The following is a 27,506-nucleotide window of genomic DNA, read 5'->3' as shown; positions in this document are numbered from 1 at the left end:
GGGGCTGGCCATATGGTCCTCTCTGTGCATTGACTGTTCTGAGCAGGGATATCATCCTCAAGGCTTGGTGGGCCAGGGTGTTCTCCACTCTCTCTTACTCTCCCTTCATTTGCTCCCATGTGCTCTGGTAAAACATATCCCTCTGCCTGAGCTGTAGCTTCAGTGCTGTCCTCAGAAGTAAATTCTTCTGAGTGGGTGGGGCAGCTGTCCACATATTTGAGATTGGGGTCTGGCCCCTCAGACCTCTCTACTGGTTCCTTGCTTCATGCTGATTTGTTGCATTCACATCTTGGAGCACCGGGTTGAAATCTGGTCCCTCTTTCACTGTGCAGATATAAGCAATACCCTCACGTTGGGTGGATAAGTGCCCTGTTTTCTCCTGTTACCATTTCTTTTTTTTCCCCTCCCTCCCTTTTTCAGTTGTCTACCATATGCATCCCTGGATTTGGTCTGGCCACTGCCATACAACCTGGACCTCAGCCCAGGGACAAGCGAACAACAAGTGATCCAAAATCAGTGTGGAGGAGGGTACAAGAGGCCTGGTAGGGCTTGATCAAGGACAATGTTATGGAGAGAAATTACTGAAACCCAAATGAAGGCAGAGCATGAGAATTGGACAAAAAGAAAGTAAAAGAAGCTAGAAGAAAGAACTAGGAGGCAAAGGGATTTTATAGAGGTCTAAATATAGGCATGTACATATGTAAAATATTTATATGAAATATATCTATGTGCATATATTTCTGGGTTTAGTATTAAGGTCACAGATGGATATTGGGCCTCCACTCGAGTACTTTCTTAATGCAAGAATATTTTGTTTTATTAAATTGGCATTCCATGAAGCTCATCTCCCTGACGTGACCTCTGAAGACAAAGCGGGTGCATAAGCAAATGTGGTGAAGAAAGCTGATGGTGCCTGGCTATCAAAAGATATAGCATCTGGGGTCTTAAAAGCTTTAAGGTAAACAAGAGGTCATCTAGATCAGAAGTAACAAAGCCCACATGGAAGAAGCACATCATTCTGTGTGATCATGAGCTGTCGAATGGATCATGTATCAGACATCAAAAAAAATCATAGCATTGAAAATAAGGAGCCGTGTGTAGTAAGGACCCAAAGCCCATCTGTAGAAAACTGTACATCCCCTTACAGAAGGGTCTCGGGGAAGAGATGAGCCAGTCAGGGTGCAGGGTAGCAACGATGAAACATACAACTTTCCTCTAGTTCTTAAATGCTTCCTCCCCCCGCTTTCATGATCCTACTTCTATCTTACAAATCCAGCTAGACCAGAGGATGTACACTGGTAAAGACAGGAACTGGAAACACAGGGAATACAGGACAGACGAACCCTTCAGGACCCATGGTGAGAGTGGAAATACTGGGAGGGTAGAGAGAAGGTGGGGTAGAAAGGGAGAACTGATTACAAGGATCTACATATCAATCCCTCCCTGGGGAACGGACAGCAGAGAAGTGGGTGAAGGGAGACGTCAGACAGTGTAAGCCATGACAAAATAATAATAATTTATAAATTATCAAGGGCTCATGAGGGAGGGGGGGATGAGGAGCTGATACCAAAGGCTCAAGTGAAAAGCAAATGTTTTGCAGGCAACAAATGTACAAATGTGATGTGTTGTATGGGCCCCCAATAAAATGAGTTTTTAAAATATCGAGGTTTTCCTCAGATATATTATGTCACTGGGGTCACCCTCTTGATTTTTTGTTATAGGTTTTTCTGTTTTTCAGTATATGAAACCCAGGATTTATGAACCTATAGGGATGGCAAGTAGAATAAGGGTCTTGGGAGGGTACAGTGGTGGTGGTGAGGGGGCTGGTAAATGGAAGCTCTGTTAGTTAGGGTTGCCTAGAGAAACAAATCCAGAGACACTTATAGGTGTGTAACAGAGAACTTTATATTAAAGTGTAACCGTAGATTAAGAAAACATCCCAGGCCAGTCCAGATCAAGTCCTTAAATCCAATATTAGCCCATATGTCCGATACCAATCTATAAATACCTCTTCAGACTCACGCAACACATGCAATGATGCTAAATGCAGGAAGATCATAGGCCAGTGGGTGGAAAGTCTTGTGGATCCAGTGGCCGTGGAAGCATCTCAGCACTAGCAGGGGTCTCCAAGTGGCTCCTCAAGCTCCAGGGCTCTGGCTCATCACAGGAAGACAAAGCAGAGTGTCTGGGTCTAGCCTCCAACGAGCTATTTATCTCTGTAACGCCTCCAACTGAGCTTGTTAAGCTGCGATCTGATCAACAGGCTAAATTCCACTCCTTCACTCTTAATACTCTCAAATTGACACCAGATTATACAACTACCATAGGAGCTGATGTCAAGAAATTCATGAAGGAAAAGAATGTTTTGAAATTGATGTTGGTAGTAATTTTACAATACTGCTTGGTGTGCTTGAACTGTGGGATGATATGATATCTGTATAAACTCTCAATTAAATGGTCTTGAAAAATATAATAAAGTAAAAACAAAAAAGAATGAAAAATATGTCCTAAAACTTGTTGCGGTGATGACTATACAACTCTTCTTGATGTGATTGAGCTATTGAATTCTATGATATATGTATTTTATGCCAATAAGCCCATTGAAAAAAATGTAATAAAAATAAAAGAAAGAACTTCAGTTCTCTCACTTCTTTGGTAGGATCATTCTGGGGCCTGTACTTTGCTCCATTTCCCAGTGTTTCCTTGAGGTATTACCCTTTACTGATTGCCTTTCCTTTCCCACTTCACTTTCCCACTGCTTGATTGATATTTCCCACAACTCTCAATAAACTATTTGTACTCAAATTCATATATCACAGTTTGCATCTGGAGAACCAACACTGAAATAATGCCCTTCTATTTTCTCCAAAAAAACTAATTCCAGCTGTGTGTCTTTGTCTTTGCAATTTCCTTTGCCAGTATATACTTCCCTCAGATTTTTGCATGGCTCACTTACTCACTTTGTTCTTATCTCAGCTCAGCATTCACTTCATCAGATAGGCCATCCATCCCAAACTATCCAAACTATAATGAATAGCTATTGATAACTCTTTCTCCCTTTCACTATCTGCTTTATTTTCTTTATCGGAAGTTACCTTATTAATTTGTCTATGTGCTTATTGTCTATCAGGGCCCCTGGGTACTACAAATGCTTAATTGTGTTTGGCTGTTAATAAAAAAGTTAGAGGTCTAAGTCTACCCAGAGATACCTTAAAAAAAGCAATTGAACTCTTATGGAGTCTAGCTCTATTGATACACATTAGGTCACCATCAGTTGGAATCAACTCCATGACAATGACCCTTTGCCTTTCCTATCAAGCTTCTACAAGAGCACAGACTACGTCTGGCTTTTTCATTCCTCGGTCATGAATGTATAGTACATAGAAGGAGTTTAATAAATATTTCTGATGAATAAGCACATGATGCCTTTCTACAATTCTCAGAGTTCATGTCAATGCCTCTATTACTCTAGAGTGATTCTTTTTGTTCTAAGGCTGATCACAAAATTCTAACCAAACTAAACCCACTTCCATGTAGTTGATTATGAATCATAGGGATCTTATATAAGGCAGAACAGAAATTAGATTTTCCAAGACTATAAATCTTTTAAAAATTTTTGTTAACTATTTTGTTATAAATTACATGGCAAGACTGCAAATCTATATGAAGATTGACAAGCGCATCTGTTTCCCATGGAGCAGGTGATGGGTTTTAACCAACAATCTTGCAGTTGGCAGTTAGCAGCCAAATGCTAGTTCACATCACAAGGAAGTTACAAACCTAGTGTAGGTGAACAAAGGAACACTTTCTTACTAGAGGGTAACTTATATTTTTTTTAAAAAGTTTTGATTTCCAACAGGTATATTGGCATATAATTTGCTTATTATACAATTGAATAGTTCAATCACATCAAGAAGAGTTGTACAATCATCACCACGGTTTTAGAATGTTTTCAATCTTGTGCTATCATTATTAGCTTCCCACTTCCCTTCAACCTCCACTGCGATACCCCCAACAAATCATGCATCCAACTACTGTCTCCACAGATGTACTGGATTTCATATACAGATAAACATTGAAACAACAAAGAACAAAAACGAACAAGAATAAAAAAGTGAAACAAAAGCCTCAGTTTAAAAGAGCAGAAAATATTAAAACTAGAACAAATTTAAATGGATCACAAGGAAGATCAAATGATAGGGTGCTAAATTTTCACCAAACTGCATCTGAACAATCCACTTTCCCATGCAACCTGCATGTTAGCAAGACTATTCACACACCAGGTTCGTGGGCAGAGGGGATTCCCCAGAGGCTAAATTTCCCCTTCGCTTTTAAAAACTGAAACAGCATTAAAATGGGTCTAAATGGAGATCAAATGATGATATTATATTTTGACCCAACTACATTTCCCATAATTGACTCTACAATGCTTTCTGTCTGAAAGCAGAACTATTGGCATACCTTAACTATGATCAGAGAGGATTCAATGGAGGCTAAATCCCTGAGTGGACCCTGCAAATGGATGTTTGGCATACATTATCATCCATAACCTTCTGCAGACCAGGTGTTCACAATTTAAACTCTGATGTCATTCCCTTCTTCAGATTTGGATTATATTATTTATAATCCTTTCATCTCATATGCTGGTATGCTTCTTCCATGTGGGCTTAGTTGATGTCTGACTTAGATGACTGCTTGTTTGAAAACAAGCCTTTAAGGCCCCAGACGCTATTGTTTCTGATAGCCAAGCTCCATCTACTTTCTTCACCACACTTTTCTATAGCATCCGTATTTTCAGCGATTTCTTCAAGCAGGTTGAGCATCACTCAGGGCAATGTTATTAGAATTAATTGTTCTTAGATTGGGGATAGAATTAAATGCAAGCTCCAAATCTATGATATATATACCATAGACATGTACATATATTGCACCATATGTCATTTTATGTTAGAGAGTATTATCAACCATCTCCCTGAGGCAACACTTCCACTGTCACCCAGTCAAGACTGACTCATAGCAACCCTATAGGGCAGACTAGATCTGCCCTGTGAGTCTCTGCGCCTGCAAATCTTCACAGGAATAGAAAGCCTTATCCTTCCCCTATGGAGCTGTTGATTGTTTTTAACTGCTAACCTTGCAGTTAGCAGCCCAATGTATAACCACTATGCATTAGTGTTGTTAGTTTAGTCAATGGTATAGAATTTAGAATCCTGTTGAAAAAATGAAATTATATGAGTATAAGCTAGCTATGAACTGCTATACATAACTTGTTGACTTATACAGATTAAACACCTAAATGACTGAACACTATTTACACAAACAATGGTGGTTGGTGATAATGGCAAATCTTCCAATAATATTCATTCACAGCATGAGGGCCATGCCTACCAGATTAATAAATCTCATATTGAAGCAAGGAGGGCATTAAAATAGTAAATATTTGGTAGTTCTGGCCCACCATTCATTGGACACCTCCAAAGCAAAAGATTCTATCAGATCTTGTCTTTAAAAATGTCCATAAAAATATTTCATTTGTGAATCTCCTTCAATCGTTTGTGATGCCTTTGGTTTTTACTTTTAAAAGTATTTTTTGTGGTTAAAAAATGTCAGTTTGCTTTTTCTGTTGTTATTCTTGTCACTGGCATATTGACAGTTGAGGCTAGAAACATCATTCCCAATTTCCTTCACAGTCATTTTCTCCTGAAAAATCACTGGGGTTTTCTTTGTTGTTCTCTTGGCTCTGACATGCCTACTGCTGTGTATAATATCTGACCTTATCGTTTGCTATGGGCATTTCCCCCCCCCCTCCTTCCCAATCCATTTTCAGTTAAAGTCATCTTGATCAGATCGGCAAGTCTCCAGGCAACCACATTCTTCCCTAGTGAGATGCACTTGAGCCTCAACCAAAATTCTCTCGTTCCAGGATCTTAAATCATCATTAAAAACATTGCACAGCTCCAACTGTTTCCTGCATCTACAGCTGGGCTGCTTACAGCCACCCCCATACCTAGCCTCAAGAGATCTCTGACCTCCCCAGCTAGCACTACAGAGACTAAGATGTAGACAAATCCTATTTCCCTTGGTTCAGATCAGACAATGTTGGAATTCTCAAAAGGATTTTCTCTAGGAATCCAGTGAAAACAAAACCAGTGCAGGGGGCTGGGCCCGGGAGGCGGGAGAGATCATGAAGGGAGAGAGGATAAAGAGACTGAATAAGTATACAAAAGTTTAATAAATGCTGTTTTTGCAGAGTTCCTGCTTCCTTATCTTGAGTTAACTACACACTTGCTGCAGACTGATTTGCAAGGCACAGCGCACAGGGCACATCAGATCTGAGAATTTAATCCTTTAATATTTTCACAAAAGGGTGGTGGAAGGCAGGGGAAGGACTTTCAGGAAGGCAGAAGGAGACTTTTTGTGTCTGGACTGCTTCATTTCAAGAAAATGGTATCTGAGGAAGTGTGAGGGATACATCTGCAGCTCTGGGAAGGGCAGAAAACCCCATATATCATTTTGTGTCATCCTGTAAACTTCCTGCAACCTTGGTGAACATGTTTACTGGGTCTGATAGCTTTTTAGTGAATAATTTAGTTTTCTTATTCAAGATTTGCAAACTGCAAATGGAGTTTGTTTTACTTCTTGCTCTCCAATCTGGATGTTTTGTATTTCATTTTATTGCCTAATTGGTTTGGATAGAAATTTTACTACAATGTTGACTAGAATTGGCAAGAGTGAAAATCTATGTCTTGTACTAAGGGGAAGCTTTTCTCCATTCACCATTAATTAGAATGTAAACTGGTTTTTGTTGTTGTTGTTTTGTTTTTAGCAACATTCTGATTAACTCAGGGATTCATCATTTGTTGTAGAACTCTGTATTTTTACATTTTATTTCTTTGCTTTTTTTCAGCCTTCTTTATATATATAAAAATATATCTAATATATATAAAATATAATCATATATATATTTATATATATAGAGAGAGTACCAGACAGTACCAGAGAAATTAAGGGGAAAGGCTTGGTTTATTTCATGCATCCATTCAGAAAGGGTTTTTTAAATGCTTATTATATCATAGTGGTTATGAATTGGGCTGTGATTCCCATGGTTAGTAGTTCAAAACCACCAGCCGCTCTGTGGGAGAAAGATGGGACTTTCTACCCTTGTACAGTGTTATAGTCTCAGAAATCCACAGGGGTAGATCTACCCTGTCCACTAGGATAGTTATGAGTCAGCATCTACTGAATGGCAGTGAATTTGGTTTGGGGTATTTGATATCTGCCAACGCTGTCCTCAATTTTGGGTGACAAAATATAGAATATAATAAAATTACTTTTCTCTTGGAGTTCACAATCTAGATGTGAACTAAGACCGTGAATAAATATTCAAGATAATTATATATTTAACAAAATGCTGAGAAGGAAAGAAAATTGAGTGTGGTGAAAGGGAGTGCCTAGTGGGGGGTACTTTCTATTCTTTGGTCAGGGGAGGCCTCCTCAAGGAAATGATATTTTGGTTAAAATCTGAATAATGAGAAGGAACAAATCAAACTATAAGAAAATCTTTGAGAATGGTGTTCCACCAAAGGAAAAAGTGTAAGTGAACCTAAAGTGAACTAACTGGGAGAAAGGGTAGCTACAACGGTAGCTTGATGGAGCAGAGTGAGGAATGGGAAAGGTGGAAAATGATAACAAAGAAGTCATCCAGAACTGACCCTGCAGGCAAAGCCATGGAGTTTATTCAGTGTGACAGAAAATCAATGGATAGGAAATCACATAATATGTAGTAAAAACTCCCCCTGGCTGATGTATTTTTGTATATCCTGAATGTCAGGCTTTGTGAAACCCAGGACTGCTTGGAATTGACCCAGATATTAGGTGGGTGATTACAATTAGGTGGGTCTATTCCAAAACAATTCATATCATGTCCCTCCTCTCCTCAACACCTACCAATAATTCCCAATTTATTTGAGAATAAATGACCTGTTAATGGCCTTCAAGAGTTTCACATATCTCCCCCTCTAACATCTCTCCTCGAGGAGGCCTGGTGGTCAACTGGTTACATGCTGGGCTGCTGACAACCACCAGGTGTGTGTGGTTCAAAACCACCACACACTGTGGGAGATTTTCTACTTCCTTAAACAGTTCTAGTCTCAGAAATCCACAGGGGCCGTTCTACTCGGGCCTGTGGGTTTGATTTGAGCCAGAATCCGCTTGATGACAGTGAGTTTGTTTTTTATTTCTCTCTTCCCTTGATGGCAGTGAGGGGTTTCTATGTCTCTCTTCCTTCTTCTCTCATGTGTGCCCTCATTCACCTCTCTGCAACCACACAAGCTTCTTTAAGAAAAATCATTTTATTGGGGGCTCGTACAATTCTTATCACAATCCATACATACATCTATTGTGGCAAGAACATATGTACATTTGTAGCCATCATCATTCTCAAAACATTTGCCTTCTACTTGAGCCCTTAATAGCTGCTGCTCATATTCCCCCTCCTTCCCCATGCCCCCCACTTCATGAACCCTTCATCATTCATAAATTATTATTATTTTGTCATATGTTACACTGTCTGATGTCTCCCCCCGCCTTCTTCTCTGCTGTACATCCCCCAGGGAGGAGGCTATACGTAGATTCTTGTAATCAGTTTCCCCTTTCTACCCCACATTCCCTCCACCCTCCAGGCATCACCACTCTCACCACTGGTCCTGAAGGAGTCATCTGTCCTGGATTCCCTGTGTTTTCAGTTGCTATCTGTACCTAAGTACATCCTCTGGTCTAGCCAGATTTGTAAGGTAGAATTGGAGTCATGATAGTGGAGGGGGGGCGAGCATTTAAGAACTAGAGGAAAGTAATATGTTTCATCGTTGCTACCCTGCACACTGACTGACTCATTTCCTCCTCACAACCCTTCAGTATGGGGGTGTCCAGTGGCTACCGATGGGCTTTGTGTCTCCACTCTGCACTCACCCACATTTACAATGATATGATTTTTTGTTCCTTGATGCACACCAGCTTCTTAACTATTACTCAAACATTCTCCCACCATAGAGCTTTTGTACTGGATATTCTATCTTAAATGCTTCATTTTAGATATCCATATAGCTGAATTCCTAACTTTCTTCAAATGTTGCTTTGTCAGAGAGACCTTCTCAAATCAATACCATTTCCTCTCTGACCTCATCAATCACTCTCTCCTTAACTTATTTACTCTACTCTGACAATAATTGTTTCCTATTATTTTACCTTGAGCTTGCCAATCATACTCTTATCAGGGGGCCTTTGCCACTCTTGCACTTGTGCCTGACATAATAACTTTTATTTAGGTACAGTAGAAGACAGAAACTAAGGAATGAGACAGAAAGAAAGATGGACCGAGTAAAGTGAAAAGCTGAGCATTTTGCATGATTCTTTGTTTGAATAAACATATGGTGGTGAGATGTAGCCAATTGCTTAATGCAGCCATTCTAGCCATAATAACTTTGTGATGTATTATATAGTCTAATCTCTATGCCAGTAGTTATAATGCCATTTTGGAAGGAATCCTCTGCTATGCTAATGGATAAGATCAAGATGGTATATATTCTGAGTTTCCACTGTACAAGAGGGTGTGAACTAAGTCACTACCCTTTGTTTCTTTGGGGTTTGGTCTAAAGAAGACAAAAACTTCACCTACATCAAAGCCATTCCTCTGTGAATAAACCATCCCAGAAGCACACAGAGAAATCCCAGGACCATTTGAAGACCCAACAGTGGGGTGTATTTGAGATCTCTGTCGAAAGTGGCAGAAGTTGAGATGAGAGGCACGAGAGGCTGAGGCATGGTGACTATAAGAGAGTAATGGAGCCAGGCTGAGACCAGAAGTAGAGGCAGAGGCAAAGAAATAATGAGGCAAAACTCAAGAGCAGGGTAAGGACTATGCAGAGTAAGGCAGAGCTACAGGTCCACAGAAGCAGAAACCAAGGGACCACAAGACTGATAGGTTGAGGACTGGAGAGAGACTTGGCTATTGACTGAGGTAAGGTGTTACTGTAAGGCATAGGGATTATAGCCTTGATTATTTCAGATCCAGGTTTGTCATAACCTATTAACTTCCTTGATAATTGAACTCCCCCTCCATCCCCCGCTTAATCATGAAATCATGAGTATTATCTGTGAGTCCTGTGTGGCCATTGCAAAAAATTATCAAGCCAAAAGCAGAGAAATGGGAGTGCTGTGTGAGGAAGGGTTGATGTCAGTACTGGTAAAGAAATATTGGGGAGGCAGTGTTAAGGAGGGTGCTGACAAACCCAGGGACAAGGGAGCAACAAGTGATCTAAAATTAGTAGCAAGGAGGGTGTGAGAGGCCTGGTAGGGATTCAGCAAGGGCAATGTAACTGAGAGAAAATACTGAAGCCCAAATGAAGGCTGAGCAAGATAGTGGGACAAGAGGAAAATAAAAGGAAATAGAGGAAAGAACTAGGAGTAAAAGGATATTTATAGAGGTCTAAATAAAGGCATGTACACATGTAAATATATTTATATAGGATGATGGGGAAATAGATCTACATGCATATATTTGTAGATTTAGTATTAAGGCAGCAGATGGATATTGGACCTCCACTCAAGTACTTACTCAATGCAAGAACACTTTGTTCTATTAAATTGGCATTCCATGGTGCACACCTTCCCGACACGATTGCTGAAGACAAATGTGTGTGTAAGCAAATGTGGTGAAGAAAGCTGATGGTGCCCAGCTATCAAAAGATATAGCATCTGGGGTCTTAAAGGCTTGCAGGTAAACAAGCAGCCATCTAGCTAAGAAGCATCAGAGCCCACATGGAAGAAGCACACCAGCCGGTGTGACCATGAGGTGTAGAAGGGACCAGGTATCAGACATCAAAGAACAAAAAATCATATCAGTGGGTTCCCACCTTCCCGATACGATTACTGAAGACAAATGTGTGCATAAGCAAATGTGGTGAAAAAAGCTGATGGGGCCTGGCTATCAAAAGATAGAGCATCTGTGGTCTTAAAGGCTTGAATATAAACAAGTGGCCATCTATCTCAGAAGCAACAAAGTCCACATGGAAGAAGCACACCAGCTTGTGTGACCATGAGGTGTCGAAAGGATCAGGTATCAGGCATCAAAGAACAAAAATCACATCATTGTAAATGAGGATGAGTGTAGAGTGGAGACCCAAAGCCCATCTTTAGGCAACTGGACACACCTTACTGAAGGGTCTGGGGGAGGAGGTGAGGTAGTCAGGGTGCAGGGTAGCAACGATGAAACATACAACTTTCCTCGAGTTCTTAAATGCTTCCTCTCACCACACCACTATCATGATGCTAATTCTACCTTAAAAATCTGGCTAGACCAGAGGATGTACATTGGTACAGATAGGAACTGGAATCACAGGGAATCCAGGATAGATGACCCCTTCATGACCAGTGGTGAGAGTAGGGATACCTGGAGAGTTGAGGGAAGGTGGGGTAGAAAGGGGGAACTGATTACAAGGAATTACATATAACCTCTTCCTTGGGGGATGGACAACAGAACAGTGGGTTAAGGGAGACATCGGACAGTGTAAGATAAGACAAAATATAATAATTTATAAATTATCAACAGTTCATGAGGGAGGGGTAAACGGGTAGGGAGGGGGGAAAATGAGGAGCTCCTATTAAGGCCTGATGTAGAAAGCAAATATTTTGAGAATGATGATGATGGCAACAAATGTAAAAATGTGTTTGACACAATGGATGGATGGATGGATTGTGATAATAATTGTACAAGACCCAAATAAAATGATTTAAAAAAACAAGAAATATTTGGACCACAAAAAACCCCAATATATTGAGGAGGGAAGCCTCTGTCTCTTAGAAATTGGGAAGCCAGCAGAAGTCAGATCAGCCCTCCATGGCATTTCTGTAGGTGGGCAACAACAGATTTTGTGATTTATTTAGCCTATTGTGAATTGTTCATTTTTATGATCATAAAAGTAATGGATACATTAAGAAATGTAATAATCATGAAGTTCCTCAAAAAGTTAAAAAATATGACCCAGCACTTCAACTTCTTGGTATATACCCAAGAGAAGTTAAAGCAAGGACTCAAACAGATACATGTATGCCAATTATCACAGTGGCACTGTTCACAATAGGCAAAAGGTGAAAATAACCTAAATGACCATAAACAAAGGGTGGATAAATAAACTGTAGTACATGTATATATTGGAATATTATTAAATCATAAAAAGGAATGAAAGATCACTACATATTAATTACTATGTAGACAAACATTAGAAGCATTATGCCAAGTGTGTGTGGGTATAAGGGCCAGCCTCCTACCAGTAATCAAGGGTTCTATAGGCACAATTGTATGGTTGAGATATATAAATATTATATTAAATTCATAAAGAGCATGAGACATAAAAGAGATTGAAATAAAGGAATCAGATACATTTAATGTTAGCATGCTCACCTCAGCCCTACTTGGTGGTCCATGTGGAGAGAGGGGTAAGGGAACATGGAAGCAAAATAGTGAGAGGAGAGGGGGAACCAAGGAGAGGCCAAGAAGGGAGCTCGAGAGAGCTCTTTATTGCTAACCCCAGCATATATACCTTTGAGGGGAGTGTAAGCCCCCTAATTACAGGTAAAGGCATATGTCACAGGAAGGGGTTGCACTATGGGTTATACAACAATGAGAGAGACAATCTAGGGATATACACGCAATAGAAAGAGGAGGGATTGGGGGCACACTTGTGACAAGAAGGGCGGATCCTAGGTTCAGAATGGCAGCCTAACTTTGGATGTCACTAAGCTGGTTTGATCTGTTCTCTGGATCTCCATAGAAACCATTATCAGTAGGGTGTAAAGCCAACCTACATGGACCAAGCTAATTGTCGCTGGCAACTGACTGCCTTCAGGGAGGATGTCTCTATGCATTTGACCTCCCACCATATGTTGGCAAAAAGGCATGTCTTTGGGGGAGACAAAGTTGGGGAAAAGTCTCTTAATAATCCCACAAGTGAGAGGAGCCAATTACAAAAGGCTTACATGCCCACCCCTCCAAAAAAAATTACTAGCGTTGAGTCAACTTTGACTCAGAGCAAGTCTATAGGAAAGAGTAGAATTGCCCCTTTGGGTTTTCAATACGGTAAATCATTATGAGAATAGAAAGTCTCATCTTGCAGTTAGCAGCCAAATGTGTAGCCTATTATGCCATTTATATGAATATTTGGAATTATAAAACTTGTAGAGGTAGAAAATCAATTAGTGGTTACCTTAGATTTGGAGAATGAGGAATTCAGAATAGTTGCTAATGGTAGGAATAAGATTTTCTTTTATTATATATACATACACATATGATAACAACAACATATTTTAAATTTTCACCATAATTTAAGCATTCAATTTGGTAATTTGATTACATTCATCATGTTGTACAACTGTTACCTCTTGTGTGAGTCTGGGTTGACTAGAGAAATGAATACATAGAAACGCACATGTGTATAAGCGAGAGTTTTACATAAAGGGTATTTGTACAAAAAGAAAGTATCCCTACCCAGTCCAGTTCAAGTCCTTAAGTCAGATACTAGCCCACATGTCCGATACCATGCTATAAATTTCTCTTCAGACTCATGAAATGCAGGACAATCATAGGCCAGTGGGTGGAAAGCCTTGTGGTTCCAGTCATGGTAGAAGCATCTCAGTGCTGGCAGGAGTCTCCACGTGGCGTCTCCAGCTCCAGAGGTCTGGCTCCATCAGTCTCTTTCCATGTGTCTTCTCCACAGGGATGTCTCCCAGGGAGTGAGTAAAGAGAGAGAGTGTCTCCGGCCTCCAAGGAGGAAAATACAGGAGTTCCCAGAATTCTAAGTAACAGGCCAGGCCCACAGAGATACCTCATTTGTTATATCTTGATTGACAGGCCAGACTCCACCCCTTTACTCATAATCCTCTGAAATTGACACCAGATTATGTTACTACCACACCCCTACCTGTTTTCAAAAAGTTTCATCATCACAAACAGAAACTCAGTAGCCCTTAAGCAATAACTTCCCTTTACCCATTATCACAAATTCCTGGCAACGACTAACAAACATTTAACCCAATTCATTTGTACATTTTAGATATTTCATATAAGTAGGATTGTTCTATTTTTTTTCCTTCTGTATGTGACTTCACTCAACATAATGTTTTCAAGGTTTATGTGATGCTGGAAGCTATGTCACTGATTTTTCTCAAATACCAACAGGGTCACCTAAAGTGAAAAGGTTTCATCAGTTTCTAGACTAAGAACAGACTATGAAGATGAAATAGGCTGTCCACTTCAGTGGAATTAGCTAATGAAAACTGTATGGGTATCACTGAAACCTTGTCAGATACTGAAATCCTCATGAATTGCTGCAGAACATTGTCAGAGATAGTGCCAGATGAGCCCCTCTGGTTGGAAGGCACTCATATTATGACTATAGAAGAGTTGCCTTTTCAAAGTAGAGCTTACCATAGTAACATGGAGTGACTAATGCCTTCTGGACCTTCATTTGCTAATGGGGAAAGCCTCAAAATGAGAAGTAAAAGTTGGGAGCATCTATGAATAATTGGAACTTGAAATGTATGAAGTATGAATCTAGGAAAATTAGAAGTTGTCAAAATGAAATTACATGCATAAAGATCGATATCTTAGACTGAAATGGACTGGTATTGGCCATTTAAAATAAAAAAATGATATAGTTTACTATACCTGGGATGGCAGATTCAAGAAGAATAGTGTCACATTCATCATCAAAAAGAACATTTCAATAACTATCTTGAAGATCAATGTTGTCTGTGATAGGATAACTATACACATACAAGGAAATCCAGTCAATGCAATTATTACTAAAATGTGAATACCAGCCACCAAAGCTAGTGATGAAGAAATCAAAGAATTTTACCAGCATCTTTATTCTGAAATTGATAAAACATGCAATCAAGATGCACCGATAATTATCGAATGTACAAGTTTAAAACAAAGAGGAACGAACAGTAGTTGGAAGATATGGCTTTGGTGATAGCAGTGAACATCAAAGACCCCTTCATTGCAAATACCATTTTCAGCAACACAAAATGAGTTTATACATGTGGAGGTCTGCAGATGGAATGCACAAAAATGAAATTGGCAACATCATTGAAAATAAACAATGGATAAGTGCAATATCAGTGGTTAAAACAAGCCCCAGTGCTCAGTGTGGAAGAGACCATCAATTGCTCATATATACATTCAGGTTGAAGCTGAAGAAAATTAAAACAATTCTCTGAGACCCAAAATATGACCCGGAGCCATGTGAATTTTGAGAACATCTCAAGAACAGATACACTGCATTCAACACTAATGGCGTAAGACTGAGGAGCTATAGGATAACATCAAGAACATCATACATAAAGAAAGCACAAGTTTATTTAAAAGCCAGACAAAAAAGAAAAGATCAAAGTGGATTTCAGAAGAAACTCTGAAACGTGTTCTTAATAATATAATAGGCAAAGCAAATGGAAGTAAACATGCATGGATCGGTGCTCTCCTCTGTATCCAAAGCATTTGGCTTTTATTGACATAAGGAGGAATCAACAGCCTATTTCTGATTGGCTTATACAATTTAAGGAGCTCATTAGGGAAGGACGGTGGCCTGACTTACAGCCATCTAGACATTTACAAAAGGTTTAATTAGGCAACGTTTTTGGAGGGGAAGCAGGGTAGGATTCATTTGGGGGGATATTTCCCTCTTGACTGCTGATGCCATTCCATTAACCTCGAGTCCTTTTTAAATTTCATATCGCATATGCCAAATGTGTGTCTCTTTAGGGATCTGTCCTCTTGTGTACCTATACCCATTTTTCAGTGTATCCTGAAAGGTCTCAGACATCTGTGCAATGTTCACTGTGCCTGGTGCCAATATGTACGTCATGCTGTGTGCAAGTATTTGCCGACTGTCCCCTGGGGTTTGTGCATATGAGGATAGTATACATGAGGAGAGGAAGGCCCACACATATGTGTGAGTCCCTCCAGACAGTGTCCTGCACATGTGCACTCAGCCCCAAGAGCAACTTTTTGTATCAGTGACATTGACCAAGATGAATTCGACACAGAAGAGGCCGTCTCCTCGCACTATCCTGGTGGTGATGCCCAGCTTGCACCCTCACAGACTCTGGCAGAGTCTCTTACAATGTGACACCTCCTCACTCTTGGGTTTGACCACCACCTATGCAGACTTTATCCTAGCCACTGTCTTATTGGTGAAGTATTTTGATGCCCATAAATTTCTAATTTTTAGGAGGTCCTAGTCATCTAGTTTATGTCCGCTCTTTGTGTGTTTTTAGCTATACTTGATCATGTATGTCATGTATTAATCTTACATGTATTAGGGTCCCTATGCTTGTTCCTAGTTTTTCTTTGTGGATCTTTATAGTTTTAGGTATTACAATTAGGTCTTTGATCCATCTTGAATTTGTTTCTATATATATTGTGAGATATGTATCCTATTTTTTTCCTACAAATGAATATCCAGTTCTGCCATCCCTAAAAGAGAGTCCCTCTTTTCCATTTAATGAGTTTTGGGTGGTTTTTTTTCTGGTTGTGATTGAATAGCTTTGCTTCCGGGTCCTCTGTTTTGCTCTGTTTGTCTATGTGTCAGTCATTATACTGGTGCCATGGTGTTTTGACAACTGTAGCTGTATGTGATTTTGAAATTGCAGAGTATGAGGGCTCCTACATTTTTTCCCTTTAATATTGCTTTACTTGTCTGGGATCTCTTCCCTTTCCATGTAAAGTTAGACATCTATTTTCTATCTTTTTAGAGAATGACGCTGGACTCTGGATTGGGATTGCACTATATGTGTACATTGCTTTGAGTGGTGTTGATATATTTCCAATGTTAAATATGTCTATATAAGGGAAAGATATAGCATTTTACTTATGCAAATCTATTTTGATATTTGAGAAGCTCTAGTGGCAGAGTGGTTGCGCGTTGGGCTGTTAGCGGCAAGGTGGAAATTCAAAACCAGTAGTCAATCTATGGGAGAGAGACAGAGCTTTCTACTCCCATAAACAGTTACAGACTCAGAGACTCAAGGGAGCAGTTCACCCTGTCTGTAGGGTTGGCATCCACTTGATGACTGTGCGTTCAGTTTGGGGTATTTTGTAATTCTCTTTGAATAGCTCTTTTATGCCTCTGGCTTGAGTTATTCTTTTTTTTTTTTCTCTTTTCTTCTTTTACATTTTATTAGGGACTCATACAACTCTTACCACAATCCATACATATACATACATCAATTGTATAAAGCACATCCATACATTCCCTGCCCCAATCATTCTCAAGGCATTTGCTCTCCACTTAAGCCCCTTGCATCAGGTCCTCTTTTTTTTCCCCTCCTCCCTCCCCCTTCCCCCCTCCCTTTTAGGTGATTATTGTAGATTGTTTTCCTGTGTTCTTTTCATAGTTCACTTTGCTATTATAGAGGAATCCAACTAATGTGTATGTGTGTGGTTTGTATGTTATATGAAAATTTATAGATCAATTCTACATTCCATAATTCATACATATTTTGTTCAACTCATCCATTGCAATCGCTTCAATGCATCATCATTTATCCCATTTCATTGCCTGTTTTTCCTACTTCCACTCCTTCCTCTTTCCTAACCTTATGAAATTTAACTTTGGATAAATGCTGCCCTTTTAATCTTACATGATTCTAACATGCAGTCAAGTTCCAGTTTTCTTATTTAGTCCTCTACTCTGAGTCTTTTGATATACACACACATATATATACACAATATTTTCTTCATATCCATGAACAAGGAATACTTATTCTTCAATTAGTGTAAGTCCCTTTTGTGTAATATTTTTTGTAGTTTTTTTGCGCAGATCTTTTCTTTAGTAAGGTTTATTTATAGGGCTGTCTTCTGTTTGTCTATTGTAAATGGTATTGATTCCTTGGTGTCTTTTTTCAAAGCTCTCTCTGCTGTTATACTGATTTGTGCTGGTTAATTTTATATCCTGATACCTTGTCAAATCCCTCAATTGTTTCCAACAATTTTTGTAGAGTCCTGGGGGTTATCTGTATATAAAATCATGTTATCAGCAAATAGTGAGAACTTCACTTCCTCTTTGCCTAGCTGTATTTCTTTAATTGCTATCTATTGTGTAATGATTCTGGCTAAGATTTCTAGCATGATGCTGAATAAGTGTGGTGAGAAGAGGCACCATTGTCTAGTTCTCATTTTCCTGGGAAATATGTTCAGATTTTCCCCCATTGAGTAGAATAATGACCATTGGATTTTTGTATGTAGCTTCTGTTCTGGTCTTATTGATTGTTTTTATGAGAAATTGGTGTTGGATATTGTCAAATGCTTTTTCTGCATTTATTAATATGATCATATAGCTCTTATTATGTATCTTGTTTGTACTGTAGATTATATTGATTGTTTTCTGAAAGTTGAGCCATCCTTGCCTTGCTGGTATGAATCCCACTTGGTCATGATGAATTATTTTTATATGTTCTTGCTTTCTATAGGTCAGAGTTTGATTAAAATGTTACATCTACATTCGTGAGTGACATTGGTCTGTAGTTTTCTGTCTTTGGGGGATTGTTTTCCCTTTCTATATTTTGGAAAAGTCTGCATAGAATTGGTAACAGCTCTTCCTTGAATATATGGTAGTGAAATAATTTGGTCCTGGGCTTTTATTGGCTGGAAGTTTCTTGATGATCGTCTCTATTACTTCTGTTTGGTTATGGTTCTGTTCAGATTTTCTATATCTCCCTGTGTTAATTTGAATATATGGTGTATAGTATTTGTCCATTTCTTTTAGACTATCAAACTTGTTGAAGTACATCCTTTCATAATAGTGTATTATGGTTCTTTTTCTGTCATTTGGATCTGTTGTGATGTCATCCTTTTCATCGATAATCCTAAATATCTGCATCTTCTCTTTCTTTTCCATTGTTACTTTGTCAGTAGTTTGTTAATTTTGTTACTCCTTTCACAAAATTAGCATCTTGTTTGTTGTTTTATTCCCAATAGTTTCTCTATTTTCCATTTTCTAAATTTCTGCTTTAATCTTTCTTATTTCTTCTGTTGTTGGAGGGCTTATTTTGTTTCCCTTGTTCTAGTTGTTGGAGGTATTGTGTTTAGGGATTGATTTGCATTTCTCCTTTTTTGATTCATGTGAGCTTTAATTGCTATACATTGCCCTCTGATAACTACTTTTAGGGTATGCTAAAGGTTTTGGTAAGATGTGTTATCATTCTCATTTGTTTCAAGGAATTTCTTAACATCAACTTTTATTTGATTTATTACCCATTCATTTTTAAGTAGTATGTTATTCAGTCTTCATGTGTTTGTCTTTACATTCCTGTTCTTTCTGTTGTTGATTTCCGGATTTATAGTGTTGTGATTTAAGAAAGTAGATTGTAGGTTCTCGATGTTTTCAAGTTTGTTGAGGCTTGCTTTGGGGCCTCACATGTGGTCCATTCTAGAGTATTTTACATGTGCACTGGAAAATAATGTACACTGTGCTGTTGTTGTGTGGGTTCCTGTGTATACATCTAAGAGGTTGAGCTGATTGATTGACAGGTCAGCTCTTTTTTTTTCTTTACTGATTTAATTTCCTGATAATCTATCTTACCTTGAAAGTGGTTTATTGAAGTCACCAATTATTGCAAACTGTTTATTTCTGTTTTCAACTCTGTTAGAATTTGGCTGATATATTTTGAAGGTCTTTCATCAGTGTATATATGTTTATTAAAGCTACATGTCCTGGTGTATTATTCTTTGATTATTATTTATTGTCTACTCTTGTCTTTCATCATATTATTTGCCTTGAAATCTATTTTATCAGGGATGAATATTGCTACCCCTGTGTGTTAGTCTGGGTAGACTAGAGAAACAAATTAATATACAGTCACATGTGTATAAGAAAAATTCTATATACAAGAGCAATTGAATATTGAGAAAATATCCCAGCCCAGTCCAGATCAGGCCCATTAGCCAAACACTGGCCCAGATGTCCAATACCAATCCATAAAGTGCTCTTCAGCCTCATGAAACACATGCAATGACACAGAATGCCGGAAGATCACAGGTCAGTGGGTGGGAAATGTTGTGGATGCAGTGCCATTGTGAGCATCTCAGTCCTGGCAGGGGTCTCCATGTGGCTTCTCTGGCTCCAGATGTCTGGCTCCAGAGGTCTCTCTCCATGTGTCTTCTACACAGGGATGCCTTGCAGGAAGTGAGCAGAGAGAAAGAGAGAGACAGAGAGAGAGAGAGAGACAGAGTAAGAGAGAGAGAGTCCTGCCTCCAAGGAGGAATACTGGATTTTCCAGAATCTTCAGGAGAAGGCCTTGCCTACACAGAGGCCTCATTGGCTATATCCTGATTGACAGGCTAGACTCCACGCCTATATTCTTAATCCTCAAATTGACACCAGATTATGTAACTACGACACTCTGTCTTTTTGTTGTTGCCATTTGCTTGGTAAATGCCCCCCCCCCTCCATCTTTTTTTGTATATTTTTATCTTTAAAATTAAGGCATATCTCTTGTAGAAAGCATATATATCGGTCCTGTTTTTGAATCCAGTCTGCTATTTTCTGTCCTTCAATTGGTACATTTAATCCAATGACCTTAAATATCATTGTTTATATGTGCAGGTTTTTTGCTGTCATTTTCCTGTGCTGGTGTTTGGTTTCTTTTTTTGTGTGTGTGCACATAGTTTTATTAATGTTTTTGTTCTTCCTCAATTCCTGTGTTATTTTCAGTGCTGTTTTCATTGTATTGGTTTCTGGATGGACTTGTGTTGTGTTATATCTGATTAATACTTTTTGTAATGCTGGTCTTGTTTTTATGAATTCCTTTCATTTTTCCTTGTCTGAATATACTTTATTTCTCCCTAACATTTTTTTGTGATAGAATAATTTTTCTAGAGGAGAAAAAAATGATTAGGGCAAAGACTGTACAGATGTGCTTTATACAATTGATGTATGTATATGTATGAACTGTGATAAGAATTGTATGAGCCCCTAATAAATTGTTAAAATTTAAAAAAAGAATAATTTTTCTGCATATAGAATTCTTTGTTGGCAGTTATTTTCTTAGAGAATTTTATATCTGCCACTCCATTATCTTCATGCCAGAAGTTTCTGCTGACAATTCCAAGCATATATTTATCTGTGTTTCAATGTAGGTGATCGTACTTTTTTCTCTAGTTGCTTTCATGGTTGTTGCTTTTCCCCAGAAATTTAAGAGTTTGACCATGATGTGTCATGATATTCTTCATTTGGGGTCTATTCATTAGGGGTCTATTCTGTTGTGGGCTCGCTAAGCTAATTGAATAGTTATATTCTCTATTTGTGATGTGGGGAAATTTTCTTCCATAATTTCCATATTCTCTGTAGATATTTTTTGTTGTTTCTTCTTGTTCCAGTGTTGTGTTGAGATATAGGTTGTTCATCTTGATACTGTCCACATAATTCTCAGGTTTTATTTGGATTCCTTCACTTTTTGTTGTTGTTTTTGATTGTTTCTCTTAATTGTAGTCAGAGTGATTGCCCTTGAACTCACTGATTCTACCTCCCTTTTCTATTATATTCATCAGATGTATTATTGTATTGCCAATTTCGGTTGTGTCATTGTTATCTGTTCTATGTTATCTGTCATTGTTTAAGTTATTGTCTGGTTTTCCTTTTGCTTTAAGGATTTTAGTTTTCTCAATTACTTCCATAAATATCATGACAGTTTCTTACATCACCGGAGAGGACCGAATTATCATTCCTCTGAAATCTCTTTCTAGGAGTTCGAGGGCCACTTTTTCAGAGGACTTCATGTGATTTCAGTTGTTTGTGTTTGTTTTTCTTGATTTCTTGGTTTTACTATGTTGACTGCTGTTTCCTTGGCAGCATAGTCCAACTATTAGTGGGGTGTGAGCTGTTGGGTAGTATGGAGGTAGTGGCCTCTGTCTAGTGATGTGGGAGAAGTATAAAAGGAGTTGAAAAACATACAGTTGAGGGGGAGAGAGAAAAACATATGGTGGTGAAATTCAGAGGGGGGTAACAGGGTGAAAAGAGATAGCATAAAATGAAAACAATGATAGTAATAACAAGAAGCTATTTAAATTGGTCAACAAATTTGATAAAATAATGGGAAATTGAATATTAAGAGGGCAATCAGATTTAATAGCTTTTACTGATTTCAAAGATGTGTCTAGGTAGATTTACCCAGTCAAAGATTCTGCTGTCAGACCAGAAAATTAAGAGATAAGGAGAATGAGACTTGAAGACCAAATATAAAGTTAGAATCTGGGTACTAAGGTGTGCCCCACCCCAGAATTTTTTCATTTTCATTCACAAAGTGAACTGAGAATGCACCGAAAAGCTCTAGATTCATTGTGCTGGGCTCTCGGGCACTGGACCTGAGACCCTGCCAGCATCCTAGTACAGCAGCCAGCAGCATTACCCAGGCTGCAATCTAAAAGTGACCATAATCCCAGACTTGAAGAGAGTCTCTGAAAGCAAGTCAAAAAGCCCCAACATCAGAAGTCACAGTGCTGTTAGCTACCTTGAGCTTGCTCATAGCCTAGGGGTTGGCGCAGGTAGGAATAGTTTTGCAGCAATTGAAAAGAAGTCAGACAATTTACCTGAGTCAAATGCAGTGTGGCAGAGCACAAGCAGGAAGACATAGCCCAGGGGAGAATTCTAGTTGGCTGGGAAGAAAATAACCTCTCTGGCAAGCTAGATCTCCTCCCTTGGGGGTCAAGATGACAACCCCCAAATCAGGGCACCCCACAAACCCAATATAAAAAAGAAAAAAAATATTTTCTTGGTAAAAGCCTCAAATCCCAGGCTCATGGTTTAACTCCAAGGCAAACCTGCAGAACAGGTCCTTTAGCATACATTAACATAATAAGGTAGCCAGAGCTAAGGAATGCTTTCCACATAACAAAGAGGCTCTGGAGCAAACACCAATCTCAGAATAATATCACTGATCACAAAAAGAGCCCATAGCCAGGGGGTAGATTTAATTTAATTTGCTTTCAGTTGACAAGGGCAAGAAAAACCCCTTCTCTGAGCTACTGGGGCATCTACCGTCTTGGCAAAACCTAGGGCAACTTCGCAAGCCCAACTCGGGAAGCTACTGCCTGCCCTAAGTGGTCCTACACACAGCTAGGGAGGTCCTACCTGTTCTTCACATAACTGGGAAATGCCTTGCCTGTCCTAGGACCCCACACATGGCTGAGGGAATTTCCCCCTGCCTGCTGCAGTGCTGCATATGACACCAAGAACTGACACCGATACTACACAAACTGTTGCAGAGCACAGTAAAAGATGGTGTGGGGTCCTGGTTTACAACTGCCGGCACGAGCACCATGACAGGCTGTATAAAACCAAAGCCTGGGACAGGCTTAAGCTCTAATTTCAGATTCCTGGACACTGAGGTAATTCTGTCAGAGAAGGCATCACCTGTCCCAGACTGACCAGTAGGGAGCAGCGACCACCCCCCCCAATTGACCAGTCAATAGAATACACGTGGAACTACTCGGCAAACCACCACTGGACAATGCTGATGCCAGAAGTTTTCTCCAATAAGTTTAAAGAACAGCAACACTGGACTGCCCCTGGTCCCTGGCCCTATAAAAGCCCAGGGAACAAAGAACTCGGGGCTGCTTCCCTTCTGGACGCTGGGTCCCTGCTGCCCTGGGCAGTGGAGGGAAAAAAGCCCTAGCTCGAGCTAGCGAATAAACTCCTTTGCTGTGTTTGCATCTCAACTGGTCATAATTTTTCCGTGCGCCCAAGGTGAGCTCGCATTCCTTTCCCCAATCTAACAATGGGAAACACCCAAACTCTTTCTATGAAGCTAGTGTAACTCTGATACATAAAGTGAGCAAGGATCACACAAGAATTGAAACTGCAGACTAATATCCCTAATGAATATCAAAACAAAACACTGGACAATAGAATACAAAAGCATATAAAAGAGATAATTCACCATGACCAAATGGGATTCCTACCAAGGATCCAGGAATGGTTCAACATATGAAAGAACATTAGTATCATTTGCCACACTGACATGAAAAATTTTAAGAACCACATAATAATATCAATAGATGTGGAAAAAGCATCCAACAACATCCAACACCCATTCCTGTTTAACACACTCAAGAAGATAAGAATGGAGGAAATGTTCTCAATATTATACAAGCTTTATAAGAAAAACCAACAGCCAACATGGCAATCAATGGAGAATAGATGAAAACAATTCCACTGAAAAAGGGTGCCAGGCAAGGATGCACTTTGTCCCCACTCCAATTTAACATCGTACTGGAGATCCTAGCTTACAACATAAGGCACAAAAAAAAGACATCAAAAGTATTCATCTGGGGAAGGAAGTGGTGAAACTATCATTATTCACAGACTATTTGATTTTACATATTGAAAAATCCCCTAAACTACATAAGTGAGGGTTGGAAGCAATATAAGAATATGACAGATATCTAGGGATATAGCTAAAAACAAAAGATTTATATAAGGAAAAGTACAGAACACTATTACAAGAAAACAAAGTGACCTCAACACATGGAAGAATATCCCATGCTCATGGTTTGGAAGACTCAATGTAGCAAAAATGTCAGTTCTGCCCAAGGCATTCTATAAGTTTAATGCTATCCTGACATAAATACCATCATCCTTCTTCAAAGAACTCGAAAAACTGATTACCAACTTCGTATGGAGAGGTAAGACGCCCAGAATTAGCAGCAAACACCTCAAGAAGAAGGACAAAGTGGGAGGGCTTGCTTTACCTGTCTTTAGCACATATTATATAGCCACAATGGTAAAAACAGTGTGGTACTGGTATAACAATAGATACTCAGACCAATGGAAAAGAGCTGAAAACCCAGAAACAAAAACATCAGCATACAGAGAACTGATTTTTGATAAGGCTCCAAAAACTATCAAATGAGAAGCAGATGCCCTCTTCAACAAGTAGTGCTGGAAAAAAAATGGATAACTACTGGCAGAAGTATGAAGCAAGACCCTTACCTCACTCCATGCATGAGAATAAACTCAAGGTAAATTACAGATCTTGAGATAAAACCCCAAATTATTAGGGCCATCAGTGATGGAATTGGGACAAACCTGAGAACCTTGACACAGGGAATACATAGGCTACCAGAAATAGGGAAGGATGCAAATACAGAGGAGTCACAAATAGACAAGTGGGACATACTGATGATAAAACACCTGTGTACATAAAAGAATTCACCAAGAGAGTAATGAGAGACCACAGACTAGGAAAACATATTTAGCAATGACACATCAGACAAAGGCCTTATTACTAAAAAATACAAAACTCTGCTAGCTTCCAAAAAGCAAAAAAAACTAACTGCCCACTAAGGAGGTGGGCAAAGGAACTGAACAGAAGTTTCACAAGGGCAGAAATCTGAATGGCCAATAAACATATGAGAAAATGTCCCCGATCATTAGCCATAAGAGAAATGCAAATTAAAACAACTATGAGATAAAACCCAACACCCTCAAAGATAACCCAATTCAAAAAATTAGAAAGTAACAAGTGTTGGAGTGGCCTGTGGGGAGATAGGAACTCTCGTCCACTGCTGTTAGACCTGTAGGTATGTACAGCCGTTGTGGAGATCGATTCGGTGATATCTAAAACACATGGAAATCAACCCCTTACTGAGCATATACCCAAAAGAGTAAAGAAACAAACCATGACAAGACATATGTTCTCCAATTTCACCGTGGCACAATTCTCAATTGCAAGGATTTGGAAACAACTCAAATGCCTATCAACGGACAAATGGACAATGGAATAGAATGCATTCCTAAAAAGCAGCTATGGACACATGAAGCACATTTCCACATGGAAAGACCTGGATGAAATCATGTTAAGTAAAGTAAGCCAAGCACAAAAAAACAAGTACATGAGTCCACTGAGGTATGCTTAAAAAATGGAGCATGGGGAAAAAGATATTATATACATACATTCTTGGGGTGAGGTCTAGGTACTATGGCATGGGCCAAACCCAATCCAGGCATACATATGGCAGCCAACTAAATAGGAGGGGGAAAGAAAGAGAAAAAGACATGAGTATTGGGGGAGCAGGGCATTAACCCACCCAAGAGGAGGGTATTGTTTCTATCACCACAGGAGAGGGAGACCAGGCTTCAAACCAATGCGCCAAGACATGAATACAACACACTGGCATGTACCAGGGAACCAATAGAAAGTTTTTTGGGGCTGGCCCCAATCCCAACTATGTGGACCTCCCCACCCCTACCCCCCTGCCCCACAGAAAAATGCACTTCAGAGGCCAGCATTGAAGCTACTGCTTGGGGAGAGGGGCACCTCTGATTAGAACACACAGGAGAAACAAAGAGGAATGAAGTGTGAGGGGAACACATCCTGGCTCAGCAAGCCCCAAGAACGATATTCCTGCTCAGAGCAGACAATGCACAGAGAGGACCATATGGCCAGCCCCACCATGGGACCTAACATCCCAAACTGAACCATAGTGCTATGGGGGACAACACTGGACACACAGTGTGGGAATTGTTCCCCATCTGACCCCATCACACCGGGGGAAACACTAAGGCATGCAACACAGCACAGAGGGGAGCAAAGTGAGGAAATCCCCGGGGAATACCAAATATAGAATTTGGAGACAGAGTGTGGCATCCCATCAGACGCAACTGGAAAACACTTGTAAAGGCCTACAAACAGACTTTGAGCTATTTATAGGCTTTTTCGATTTTTGTCAGTGGCTTTACTTTGGTTGTTGCTATTTTTTTGTTGTTGTTGTTGTTGTTATTGTTCTGTTGGTTTTGAATTCCTTTGTTATTTTGTATGCCTTTGCCTGGTTTTTGTACTTATTTGTGTATCTGCATGTCTATCTAGATAAGACGGGCAGGATAAATAATTCAGAGATGAAAAGAACAGGACTGATGGTTCCAGGGGGATGTGGGAGAAGGGGAGGTGGGAGAAAGGAAGTCAGGGAAACCAACCCAGCAACAAGGGAACAACAAGTGAACTAAAATCAATGGAGAGAAGGGCATATGATGTCTAGGGGGGCTTAACCAAGGGCTAGGTAATAGTAAGGAATTTCTAAACCCGAATGAAGGCTGAACATGATGGTGGGACAAGAGGAAAGTAAAAGGAAATGGAGGAAAGAGCAAGGAGGCAAAGGCCATCTATAGAGGCCTAAATACAGGCATGTACATATGTAAATATATTTATATATAACAGGGGAATAGAGCTATGCACTTATATATATATATATTAAAAATTAAGGTTGCAGATGGACATTGGCCTTGACTTAAGGACTCCCTCAGCACAAGAGCACTTTGTTCTAATAATCCGGCATTCTGTGGTCCTCACCTTTCTTGACAGGATCACTTAAGCCAAAATGGGTGCATAAGCAAATGTGGTGAAGAAAGCTGATGGTGACCGGCTATCGAAAGATATAATGTCTGGGGTCTTAAAGG

This window comes from Tenrec ecaudatus, chromosome X (genome assembly GCF_050624435.1).
Source record: "Tenrec ecaudatus isolate mTenEca1 chromosome X, mTenEca1.hap1, whole genome shotgun sequence".
Lineage (NCBI taxonomy): Eukaryota > Metazoa > Chordata > Mammalia > Afrosoricida > Tenrecidae > Tenrec > Tenrec ecaudatus.
The sequence above is the reverse complement of the archived record's forward strand: the minus strand, read 5'-3'. Positions refer to the sequence as shown.